Source organism: Chamaea fasciata, unplaced genomic scaffold (assembly GCF_029207755.1).
Source record: "Chamaea fasciata isolate MVZ Bird 193981 ecotype frontalis unplaced genomic scaffold, bChaFas1.0.hap1 SCAF_3, whole genome shotgun sequence".
Taxonomy (NCBI): Eukaryota; Metazoa; Chordata; class Aves; order Passeriformes; family Sylviidae; genus Chamaea; species Chamaea fasciata.
The window spans coordinates 28901756-28914497 of NW_027094088.1; the positions used below are offsets into that span (position 1 = coordinate 28901756).

The window sequence follows — 12742 nt, forward strand, 5'->3', positions numbered from 1 at the left end:
TTTTGCAGAACACAAGAGAGGAAAGTTAAGTTATTTGTGTGTGCCAATACTTTGGGAAACAATGAGAAAGCAGAACAACAAAGCAGTATAAACAAGGGGAAGAGCAGATGTCTAATTAACCTAATTTTTTTTAGAGTGAAATAATTCTTAAATGTTCCTGTAGAATTGTGAGCCATTTGTCAGGAGCACTGCTAGTTAAATTAATGTAGCAGTGATTCTATGTTTAGAGACAATAGAGGCTCAGTTATCTTTTCACATACACCCACCTAAATCAGAATTTCATGCTATGGTAAAAGCCATGCAGGGAAAGATAGCAATCCCCAGGTTTGTGCTGCATAGAAAACGCTTCCACCCTGCAAGGATTAGGAGTGTGGCCTCTGCTGTAGATAGACTCAGAGTGCAGGAGAAAAATCTCTCAAATCTTGTAACCTACCCGCTGCTACGTCCAAAGCTACAAAAGCATTTTAAGCCTAGACTAGACTGTTCTATTAAAAGTGAGGTTATGGCTCAGTGTAAGGAATGTTTAGAGAGCACTTTATATATGTAGACTTCACACAATTATGATATATAATGTAATATGGAAATTATAATGGAAGTTCTCTGGCCATTTTTATATGCAGAATTCAAAAAAAAATTCTGAATATTCACCTCCATTAAAAGCTGCCTAAGTTTCAGATTATGCTGACAACTTACACAGGCTGATGATAAAGCCAAAACTTCCATGTTAAAGGTGGATTGCAAAAGATGTATTTGTATCACAGGTCCGTGGGAACAGCATTCAAAAAGTTGGTTGCATTCTTGCAGTTGGCTGCCTGCCATTTGTAACATGGATTTTATTGTGTTGTGTTCCTTCCATGAAAACTCTTTTCTCTTTGGATTATTTACACCCAAAGTCAGTGAGGTTAGTGAACCCCAGGGCATTAGAATTTCCAAAGTCTTCATGGTACTCCAGATGGAGATTTAACTTTCCTCTTCCACAGAGCAAAGCAATCTGTTTATGTTGTTACATCAGGATCTGTGGAAAGTTAGACAAAGCATTTGATTTTTCTCCTCCAAGGTTTTTTTCCCCAAGGGCTATTTTCTCGTATTTTGAGAGCTTCCAAAAATGTTAGGAGTCTGTACTCGATTTTGTTACTTTGGCTCAGAGATCCTGCTTAAAAGAAAGTGGAAAAAAATGTTAAATTATTGAAGCAGATCTGTCTATTGGTTTGAGACTTAGGGAAAAAAATAATATCTATACATGTCTTCAGGTCCCTCTTCCCTCCCCTCTGTCCCCCAAGAATAGCTATAATATAAAGCCAGAAAAGCTATTTTCTGAAGACTTGGGATAGATTTGCTATTGAAGCCAGTGGTGTAGTTTCCAGGTGGACCTAAGATTCATTATTCTAGTGTAGAAAAAACTTGCATTGGAGAACTTTAATAAAGCTCCAGTTACCTAAAACCTTATGGAGCCAGATTCAGGAGTTTCAAAGCAGCACATTACCTACATGAAGAGGGACTAAATAAACTGCCCAGCACAAAAGGACCTGGGGATGCTGGTCAACAGCAGCTGAACATGAGCCACCTTGTGTCACAGTGGTCAAGAAGGCCAAGGGCACCCTGGCCTGCACCAAAAGTAGTGTGACCAGCAGGGGCAGGTTAGTGATTGTCCCTCTGAACTCAGCACTGGTGAGGCCACACCTTGAGTGCTGTGTCCAGTTCTGGGTCAATCACTACAAGAAAGACATTGAGGGGCTGGAGTGTCCAGAGAAGGACAGGGAGCTGCTGAAAGATTTGGAATCCAAGTATTGTGAGAAGTAGATGAGGGGCCTGGGGTTGTTTAGCTTGGAAAAAGGAAGCTGAGGGGAGACCTTAATGATCTCTGCAAGTGCGTGAAAGGAGACTGTGACAGATGGGGGTCAACTTCTTCTCCCAGGCAGCTATTGATAGGACAAGGGAAAATATCCTCAAGTTGTGCCAGTGAATTTCAGGTTGGATATTAGGAAAATTTTCTTCATTGAAATAGTGTTTAAACAGTGGAGCAGACTCCCCAAGAAAGTGAAGGATTTTTTATCCCTGGAAATGTTAAAAAAATTAATAGAGGTAATATTTTTTGATATGGCTTAGTGGGCTCTATTTGGTCAAGGGATAGATTTAATGATCTTGGAGGTTGTTCAATGGTTCTATAACAGTTTTTTTTTTCTTAAGAATATTCAGCATTTCAAATGAATGATTTTTTAACTATTATTATTATTATTATTCATTATTTCTTATAAAGGACCTTGAAATGTCCAGCATCACAAAGAGACTAAGGCTAAACCTGTCTTTGTGACATGCTGTCTGGGTAGCATTATTTGAGATCACAGACATTTGCAGATCCAGAATAGTCAAGGACAAAACTCCCCTCATAATTTTGGCTATGATGTGCGGCCATTCACATATGTGTATAGGACTTGAATTTTTTGCTTTCCTCCTGCCCTGCCTAAACAGGCACAAGTTTTAGAGAGCTGCCATGCAGAGTACCGGCTCAAGAGCTGCCAGCCCTCTTTACTTATGGTCAGGAGGTCAAGTGTAGGGTACCAAATAATAACTGAAGAGGGTTGATGCCTATATTTGTGAAAGCTAACCCTTGTATGAATGTGTCTTTATGACTACAAATAGTGAAAGGATGGCAAGTGGCCTTTTTTCTCTCTAAAGGATGATGTGCAACATCAGTACAACACAGTTCATTGCACCTATCCTAAAGCAAGAAGAGATGTGATTTGGTATTGTAATTCTTGAAAGCATAAAGTGATCTTTTACTCCCCCTGGGTACTACCACATCTTTCTAGTCCTCTTCCTGAGCATCATTTAACAAAGCATCAAATAAAATTCATGATCTGATCGAATGGCCTCTCTCTATCTAAGGGGTTGCAAAGAAAGAACTCCATATCAGGATCCAAAAAAGTGCTAAGGAGGGAGTGAATTTATGGAAAGAATATCTGCCTCATTAGGGATGATTAATGTGAAGGAAGAGCTCATTTATCTGGAAAGCACAGTATTGGAGCAGACACTGGGCAGGATGGGAAAATATTTGGCTGGAACAAAAGTTGTCATTGCAGAAGGAAAAGGAAAGAGAAAAAAACCTTCCATGTTTATCAAAGATACAGAAAAACCAGGTGCCTTTCTATCTTCTGCAGGAGAATTTTCTTTAAAAAAAAAAAAAAAAAAGAAAAAGAGAAAACACTTCACTAAATGTCTTAGGGCCTTGTGGTGTTTTGACCTTCATCTTCAGCCAGATAAATGCAAATCATTTCCCCTCTCTGTGACAGATGTTAGGTAAATGGGATATTCTGAACACACTGCCTCTTCATGTTACCTTGCCCTTGTTTACACCTGCCCAGTTTGACAGTGAGTCTGCAGTAAGTACTGGCAGGAGACAGGTTTGCTGGTCCCCTTGCTTTGGAAATAAAATACAGAAGAGGGAATGAAAACCTACATGGTATATCTGGGTTCATGTGATGTCACTGATGTTTAGGAACCAATGCATTGCCAGATGTGGTTGAAACAGAATGCTAATTCTTGAAGCAGAATGGTAATTCCTTGGTTGTAATTTGTACTAAAATATTCTTGGGGCTGTCTGGGCTAATGGCCTCCATGTGTACTGGAGTACAGCAGCATAGTGGTTATTCTAATCTTTATTTTTGAAACATCACGTAACTTTGATCTCCAAAGGTTCAGCAGCACATAAACTCTGAGGAGGAATCCAAGAGCTATGTCCACGGCACTTTGTCTCCACTATCTGTCTTTACTGTGCTGCTGAGTTGCTGGTGGATCTTTTTAAACAAGTGCTGCTCATGAAAGTAACCTAAAGCTACTGGCCTCTTGATCAAAAACACAGTAAAATCTTTTTTCCAGGATGGCCCATGATTGAAAGAGGCCATTCATGGAAATTGAAGATTGAATGGTTTAGGTAAAGAAATTTAAATAATCTAGGGATTTTTCAAAGAAAAACTAAACTGTATTAGTGTGGACAAAAAGGTATTATGCTGAGGGGTGTATAACTGAAATGATTCAAATGCCAGTGTTGTCTTGGGCATCTGTAACCTTCATCTATATCCATTCCTTGGCAAGTTTTTGCTCAAGCACAGTTTTGATGAATACCAAGGCACCCAGCAGCCAGATGCAATTCAGTCAGATTCAGCATAAGGGTCATAGTGAATCTGGTAAGGTCACTCCGGAAATGGATCTGATCTCATCTGTACAAGGTATTTTTAGGAAAAAAAAAAATAAAAATCAGAGTCATTGTGTGGGAGAAATTTGTGGAGTTGCTGTTATGCAAACCTTTTGCTAGTATCTATCTTGTATTACCATTTCTTACCTGGAAGAGATCAAAACCAGTAATATGGAAAAAAAAATTTAAGAAGCATTTTACAATGAAAAAAGCATTTTTATGAGGAATTTTTTAGAACTAGATAATTTTTTGTAGCAATATTTTGAAATAAAAATAACAAGAATAGCTAATTATTTGATAAAAACTGTAAAGCAAATGTGTAAAAGCACTATTCAAATATATAAACCATAAAGTGGTTTACTGGGAAAAAAATTATAAAGTAGTTTCGATCTGTTAATGTGGGTCTCAAATGCCTGTCCTGAGCAGTTTGTATCTCACTACCGCTGAAGTAGAGCAATCTTATACGTGACAGAGGTCTGGTAGAACACAGAGGTGAGTTGAAGAGACTCGAGGTCAGACGAGTAAATGCAAATTTGCCTGAGCAGTTCAGAGGTAGCTATATGGGGCCAAAGGCTTCCAAGTAGTTGTAAATTTGTGTCTGAATATGTAAGGTAAATACTAAGAAGATGCTGAAGAATGCTTCTAAAATGCCTCAAGGAGCTGTACATAAGAGGTGGTAGCTCTTGGCTGAGTTTTGGCCAGCTGTTCCTCAGGTGTCTCCAGTGGTGCAGGGCTTCTCTTTTCAGGACGATTTGAGAGTTTCTCTGCCTTTGGCTGGGGGTCACTGTCTGTAAAGGCTTTCCTTACACTTCATTTAGTTTTTAATTGCTAGCTGAGATATGACTGTTCAGTCATAGACAGCAGGGTGCAGGAGTTTCTGGACACATTAAGATGCCAAGCTTTTTCTGCGGCTGTGCAAACTGTTCCATGCAGGCAGCATCAGTGTAAAAAGAAGTGACACTGCAAGATGCGAGGACAAAGCCTGTAAGTTTAATACAACCGTGCTTATACTGAAACAATCTGCAAGCTTTTAAACTCATGTTGGAAGATATTTCTTGTTTTCCCTGGTCTCTGATCAGTTGTAAATTTTCAGTAAGTGGACTGTAGCATCCAGTTGTTCCAATGTATCTGGTCTGATGCCGGGCAGCACCAAGATTTTTGGGTAAATTGAAACTAGAAGTTTCTCCAGAAACTATGGAGATGTGATATAATCTTGTGCTTTCCTCAATGTTCAGAAAGCAACTTTAGCCTGAAAGAAACAGATTTCATCTTTTGCAATTGTTTTTCCCTTCTTCTACGCTTCCTTTAAAATTCAGCTATTTCCCAGAAAATATTCCCAGGTAATATTTTCTATGCTAAATTTCCTCTTTGAATCCAGTGTGAATCTTGGCATGAGCTCCTCAGCCTGGTTTCACAATGCATGACTGATGCTCCTTTCTCTTTTCCCACCTTTCAGCTTCCTTTGTCCAAACCCTCTGAGACAGGGAAACGGGATGCTCCCAGGCCTTTTTCTTCAGTGAGTGCTCTGTTCTATCAATTCTTTCCTTTTTGTAGCTAGTTTTCCAAACCAAGTATTTTCTATTTTTACTGGATGATAGTTGCTTTTCCTAAGCAGCTGCTCATTTTGATCCCCATTCTCAATTTCTTCTAGTTAAGAGATGTCTTATTTGGATGACATGGCCATTACACACAGTACTCCAGGGAAGGTTACGCTGTTGCTTGCTGTTCTAAATTTCTTGTCTAACAGAGCCTTAATAGCCTATAGAAAATAAACAAAGGAGTTGAACATTGGAAGTGACCCAGAAAGCTGGATCTAAGCACCTTTAAGCTTCAGGGAAATTTGGATTCAGATGAGAGGTTTTTTGGCTTGTACTTGGAGTGTAGTCAGCAATTGCTTCCATGACTGCTGAACCCAAGCTAAAATTTAACAGAGTTTTATGTATAGCCTCTTTAATCTGATTTGGAAAACTGCCCATCCCTGTGCTAGTCAAAGACTGAGGAATTGAAAAGGTGACCTAAAGCCACTTCTGTCTCCTTAGCTCTTGCAGGGAAGACAACTGGTGCACTAAAAGAAACATCCATTTGCTTTTTTTATTTCTTTTGCTTGTTCAGCCCTTGCACTGCCTGTAATTCCTGTGTCATGCCAGTCCCCTTGGATTCTTAGTGTTGATGCAGGGTTAGAGGCCTCATGACTACCTGTGCCCAGCCTCCTGTGAAGGAATATCCTCTTTTTCTGAACCTTTGTCACCGTGCATATGTAAGTGAAATGGTCAGGATAAGCCAACATCCACAACTGGACATGATTGTTTTCTTAATGAATAAAATTGTCCAGGAGGAGATTGAAGAACCTTCCAGCTGGTACTGCTAAACCTCCAAGAACAGGACATTAGGACATTTTAAATGAGATGGAAGGGTTGTATTGGAGTGAAATACAAGCTGTCAGAGATGAAAGCTCAAACAAGACTGAAAAATACCTGTATTTTTTGTGAACTTTTCCAATTAAAGTCCTACAACTCAGGGATGAGGGGAGGTGGTGAACTGAGTCTCCTGGGATCTAGCAATAAGAGAAAACCTACTTTACAACTCAGACTGAAGTACTGACAAGCGTTTGCAGTTACCTTCTTCTTACTTTTTCTTGTCCTTTTTGAAAAACATATCCCCTGCTGAGGAGTTGCAATTCTTGGCAAGATGTCCGTATTCTTGTTCTTGTCACTTTTCATATAAGTATCATTCCTAAGGATTGAAAGCTGGGATATCAGAATAATTTAAGGAAGACATAAGAAGACAGTAGAAGGAAAAAATGTGGTAAAAGCAATATAAACAGAGTGTTTGCACAGAGGCTTCATACTGTAACACTGCTCCCCTTGCTAAAGGGGGATTGCACTTCTGTCAGCTGATTTAGTCGAACAGTGTTGGAGTTTGTGAGGTTTTTATCTTTTCTTTGTGTTAGAGCCAGGATTAACCCATGACAGTCACAGTTTTGTGTTCAGACTCAGTGTTTATTAATTCTTATCTATCTTACAGTCTTACGAGTTGTGAGCTCTAACTAGCAAGTTAGAAGATGGAGGTAAATGGATGCCCCTAACTCTTTCCAAGGTTATTTAAGTGCTATTCACCAAATAACAACACGACACCTATATTATTTATACTTTTAACCCAATAATTGACCACACAAGGTCCGAAGTGTGGACCTTCTTCACCCAATTAGAAAAAAACCACCTGAAACCAAGAAGAAGAAGGTGAAGAAGAAGAACTTAAACAATGCCCTAAATCCTCTATATTTCCCTATATATATTACTATGTACTAAAATTCCAGATTCTAAGTTTTTCACCCTGTGAGATTGCACAATACTATTCAAACTACACACCTACAACCCCATCGCTATCACTCAATTTCAGAAGCCTATTCCACAGCCTCAACTCAAATGCAGTGCTTACTTGAGGGTCAGTGCGTTTTAGCACAGAAAGCCTGAAATTTTCAGTTTTCAGAATTCCAATGGGAGTTTTTCCCTTTCTAGATTACATGAGCCTTAGAGAAAGAAAAAGGTCTCATGTCATGTTTTTTATTTCATTCTTAGTGACTGCTGTTACTGTAGTGGTTTGAAAGCAAAACAAATGAGAGGCTCTAAGTCAGAGATACAATTTAATAGGAAGAAAGGAAAGAAAGTAAAATAAAATAGATGCAATAATACAAAAGATTACTGACAGAGTCAGAATACAACCTGAGCAGAGTGATGGAAGCAGTCCAGATGAGGTGGTCATCCTAAAGCAGTGATCTTATAGAAGGGTCTGGTAGCTCTGGTCTTCTGGCAATTCAGTGGGTAAGGACCCCCTGTACTGTCCCATACCCCAGATTATATCCAAGTGAGAATGCTTGGTTCCTCCCCCTGGGCGGAGCATCTCACAATGGGATGATGAGTCATGCAGGGGGTCCTTGATGGCCCATTAAACAGAGATAACTCCCTGAGGGAGTTATCTATGAGTCATGGGCAAGGCATCTGATAGGCCATTAACAAAAGATAATGGCCCAGAGGGAGGGGGTCTGGGAAAACACTTCCCCACCTGGATTCAACAGTTCATGAAGATGGTAATAGAATACTTTGTGCACATCTTACACTTCAACATAGGACAGTTACCAAAACAGCTTACAAGGCTTCTGGAGGTAATATTTTTCCTAAATCTCTCTGAAAACTGAAATTATCTCTTTAGGTGAAGCTAGTATATTAATTGTTCATAGAGTATTTAGGCAGATGGAACATGGATGAATCAAAGACTAAAAGAGCTTAAAAGGGAAAGAAATTACTTGTCCTTTTTTATGCGTTAAGAGTCAGACTTAATAAAGGAAAAAGTAAAAGAAAAGAATTTATCACACTCCTTAAGGTTTGCTGCTCTTTGTGCCAGATTCTCTAGTTTATTGCTTGGTACAGATCCATTTTCTATTTTACAGAAAGATTCTCTCTAGCCATCCTATTGCATCAGGACTCCTGTCCTTCACCTCAGTCATGTGGGCGCTTTTTACAAGCTTAGATAATCTAAAGGTTTTAGGCTCAGAAGATGGAATCCCCTCCCAGCTCCCCCTACCAAGTAAACAGTTAAAGTGGGTTCATTTTATTCTGTTTCCCTTGTTTCCAAGAGGTTGAGTACCTGATCTCTTTGTTGCACGGGAAATACTTCTATGGTTTTGTCCTCAGAGGAAGCTGAGATTGCCCATGTAATTAAAGAAGTTGCCACGTTGATTCAAGGGAAGAGACCTTTTGAAATAACTTGGACAAGTGGTAGCACCTGGCAAGTTGATGTCCCTGTTACTATGATCTGAGCTGTGTCTAGTAGCTCTAGCCTGAATTTGGACAACAGAATAGGAAGCTGAGGTGAACTTCTGATGTCACCCCATGCCGCACTCCATACATGGCACTACCTTAGGTCTTCTGGCTAAGATATTTTTCCTCCTTTCTACTGGATAATTGTGTGACTTAGAACCTTCTGGGCTAGTTTGCACTGTATTTTTTCATTGTAGAAATTTACATTATAGCCTTTTCCGCTGAAGAACATCAAAGTGGCTTGCAAGCATCATTAAATTTTTGATTTCTTCTTTTTTTTTTCTCATTTTAGCAATTTCAGGAGGTGATGTGTGTTTTGCAAGGGTTAGGAAAAATGCAAAAGGTTATGGAGTAAAATGTCAATAGTCAGGGGCAAAACTGGTTAATCCTTTTTCCCATTCTCTTACAGCCTTCAGAGTAAGATCCTGAAATGTAATATTGACAGGAAGTGGCAGTCAAGAGAAGTTTTGTGTGAGTTCCACTTATATAACTAGGCACATAATTAAAACTTAATCCATACAGAATAGCATTTCATACATGGCAAATATAAACTTTTTCAAGTAGGCTGCAGATATATATAAACTTCTCAGTTTTCTTTATGAGAAAACATATTCACTGTCATCCTTGTAATGGATGTCCATAGGAAATTGAAGAAAGAGGCTTAGGAGAAAGAAGGAGATAGGATTAGTCATTTAGTATATCTATCATAGCCCAGTGGAGCACAATTCACCGAAGTGTTAGTTGTAGATGTATTTGCTGCAGGTGAACTCGTGTTTTTAGGTAAAATTTCCAAATCTGTCACTGATTTTATGTCAATATATAGACAGACAACATACATGTAGATATTTATCTAAAGAAGTCTTTAGACTAATATTTTTGGCCTCTTTTTGCCTGTTAGTTTTTTTGACTTGCTGGATATTTGGTAACTCACTTTCCTGAGTGGTTAACAAGAGATTGAACTGAAAATTAAACTGTCAGTTGCAGGTAGGATTCTGCAGGTGAACCAAAAGACCAATTGATAATCTATAAGGCAAGAGAATTAACAAACTTCTCCACAGGTATTGGAATACTTAAAAATTGATACCTTATTTCTAAGATCTCATGCAATACAAAATTTTGTATCCATTGGATCCTCAACTTTTTTGTGCTTACCTATTAGTTTTTGAAAAATCAGCTGTCATGCTTGAAGCATTGTATTGGTTGCTGTTTAAGCTGAACACCGTTTCCCATCTCTTCCCTTCTGCTTTTTACTGGTGCTTCTTCAATCACCACTGCACTGGTGGGTTACTTACAAATAAATTTAACACTGCTTTCCAGGTTTGGGCATCCTTGTGGCCAACATATGCATCTGCTAGCTGTGGTAATGTAAATTAGAAGGCTTGTCTTAATTACACTTGGCATCAGCCTGCAACCATGCAACTTAGGAACTGCCATTTGCAGATGAGCTGTTGCCACTTTACTGTCCCACACCTTTGACCTAAGGAAGACCAGTGCCTGGTGTCTCCAAAACAGATGCATGTTTTTTTACAGTAATTCAGATGTGGGATATTTATGCATATTTTGGCAAATTTTCTGAGCCCGATTGAACATCTTCTTTGCCTTTCCCTGTGTAAAATGAAAGGCTGTGCACATCTTGGACTCTGCAAATATGTTTGCATTTTCAATATTACCAGCGTTTCTTACACACAACCTGTAAGGTATGATCTTCTGCCTGGAAGAAGAGACAGGAATGGGATGGTTATGCAACTTGGTGATTCTCTTCACTGATCAAAGACAACCCTGTGGCATTTGATGATGTGTCAAAGCAACAAAATACATTAGAACTAATTTAGTTCTCAAGCTTAAATCATCCCAAAAATAAGCAGTGGTGTTTGGAGAAAAATGTATGTATAACAGAAGAAAACATGTTAATACTTTTAAAGGAAGGAATTTAGCAGTGCTGGGTGGTTTGCTGGTACCAGATGGTGTTAATCTGAAATACATCTTGAAAAAACACTGTTTCTTTGTGGGAACAGGTCCAACAGCAGTGATGATCTACAGTCTTGTCAGGGTCATGAATGTGTCCCAAAGTGTGAAAAGGAGGAATGGACCTTCTGTTTCAGGTACCTCATAGTGGCAATAACTGAGCACATTCTCAGACATGAGATATTTCTCTGTGGTATGTATTATTATGCTATTTTTATTAAGGATGAGGGAACTAAGATACCAACTATCATGACAAGAGTTGGTAACTGAATTTTTTAACAGCATTCTCGGGGTAAAAGCAATGAGCTTCTCTCTTCTCTGAAAATATTTTCCCTAGTTCATTGTATGGGCATGTCAAATAAATGCCATTTTGAAGAGACTGCCTCTCCTGATGTAATTCTTTTCAGTGCATAAACTGGTTTTTATTCTGTAAAGCTAAGCCAAACTAAAATCATTCATAGGAATTCATATTTAAATAGTCTTTTTATTCTTCACTTGGCACAGGAGAGATTGCCTTCCTTGATTGTCATTTTTATGTGAACAAATATGTTCTGAGTTAAGTTCCTTAAGCTGGCCATGAATTCTATCAAGCTGTGTCCATTAATGACAAATTACGCTTTGCTGGTGTCTTGTGCATTTTGTCAGTGGCCACTGGCACGCCAACCTTTGCTGGGTATTATGAATATTACGTAATTTACTGGGTTAGGGTTTGATGAACTGTACTGGCATGAGAGCTGCATTGGCAGCTGGAGGGCAAAAGTAGCTGTGTGTACAAGCTGTACAGCAGGTACTGGTGCTTCTAGCAACTAATCTTTTGTGCATGTTTTGCATATTGAGAGTGTCCATTGTTATGCAAAACACAGCCCCTGATTATTCCATTACAAGATTTTTCCTTTTCAAATGAGCAGACTAACTAATTTAAAAACAATTTGGAAAGTGTTCTACTTATATCATCCTGGGGAGAAAGAAGGTGTAAAGGAACTTGAAACTTTGACTACTGACAAAGTACTGTGTGGTCTTGGTGGTAAGAGACAGTGAAAGGACAAAAGAAGTCCATAATTTTGATACAGTACTGGTAAGGCACAGGCAAAACTGGATGACACTGCTCTAGTGTGCCCTCGTAGGAGATGGTGTGCCAAACACATACAACCCTTTCTCTTGTGCAATATTTAATGATATGTTTTCAACTTTTCTTCTGTGGAAGTGTACCAGTTACTCCCAGGTGGAATACTTGATATTTGGCATTTGGTTATGAGTAAACAGCTCTGCTTCTTTAAATATTTGTTCCTAAGGCATGGAAATCACTCTGTGTACATTTTTAGTACATATACAATGTGGTTTTATAAGTTAAATGAGACTAAAGATGGTTGAAATGAACTCAGTTAAAAATACCTGTGGTTAGTTGCAATATCTCTTATCTCACTTAGGAAACTTATAGAGTCTGCCACTCTATACTCTCCCTATTGATTTTTCTTCCTCTGTCTAATGGAAGTCTAAAACAAAGACTTGTTTCTACTAAATATGATAAAATGGATCAGTGTCATGGTTTAGGAATGGTATTCCTTAATTCAGTGCTCCCACTGAGGACCTCCAAAACCACGTTGCCTCTGCTTCTCTCCCTCTCCCCCACCCCATTTCTCCTCTCCCTGCTTCCACTGCAGTAGGATCGAGTTGAAGACTGGAGGCAAAGGCGACCCACTGGTTGAGATAAAAAAAATTACTGGAAGTAGCAAAGAGATAAGAAAATGAACAGAAACAGTATTAATAA

General features: G+C 38.9%; 1 long non-coding RNA gene across 1 annotated transcript; it reads right to left on the reverse strand.

Moving 5' to 3' along the window:
- Positions 1-2386: 2386 nt before the first annotated feature.
- LOC136287647 (uncharacterized) lies at positions 2387-8004 on the reverse strand. Its single transcript, XR_010720232.1, has 3 exons — positions 7915-8004; positions 6811-6925; positions 2387-5951 (listed from the first exon to the last, which is right to left on the reverse strand). It is a non-coding gene; the product is annotated as an uncharacterized lncRNA (long non-coding RNA).
- Positions 8005-12742: the final 4738 nt, after the last annotated feature.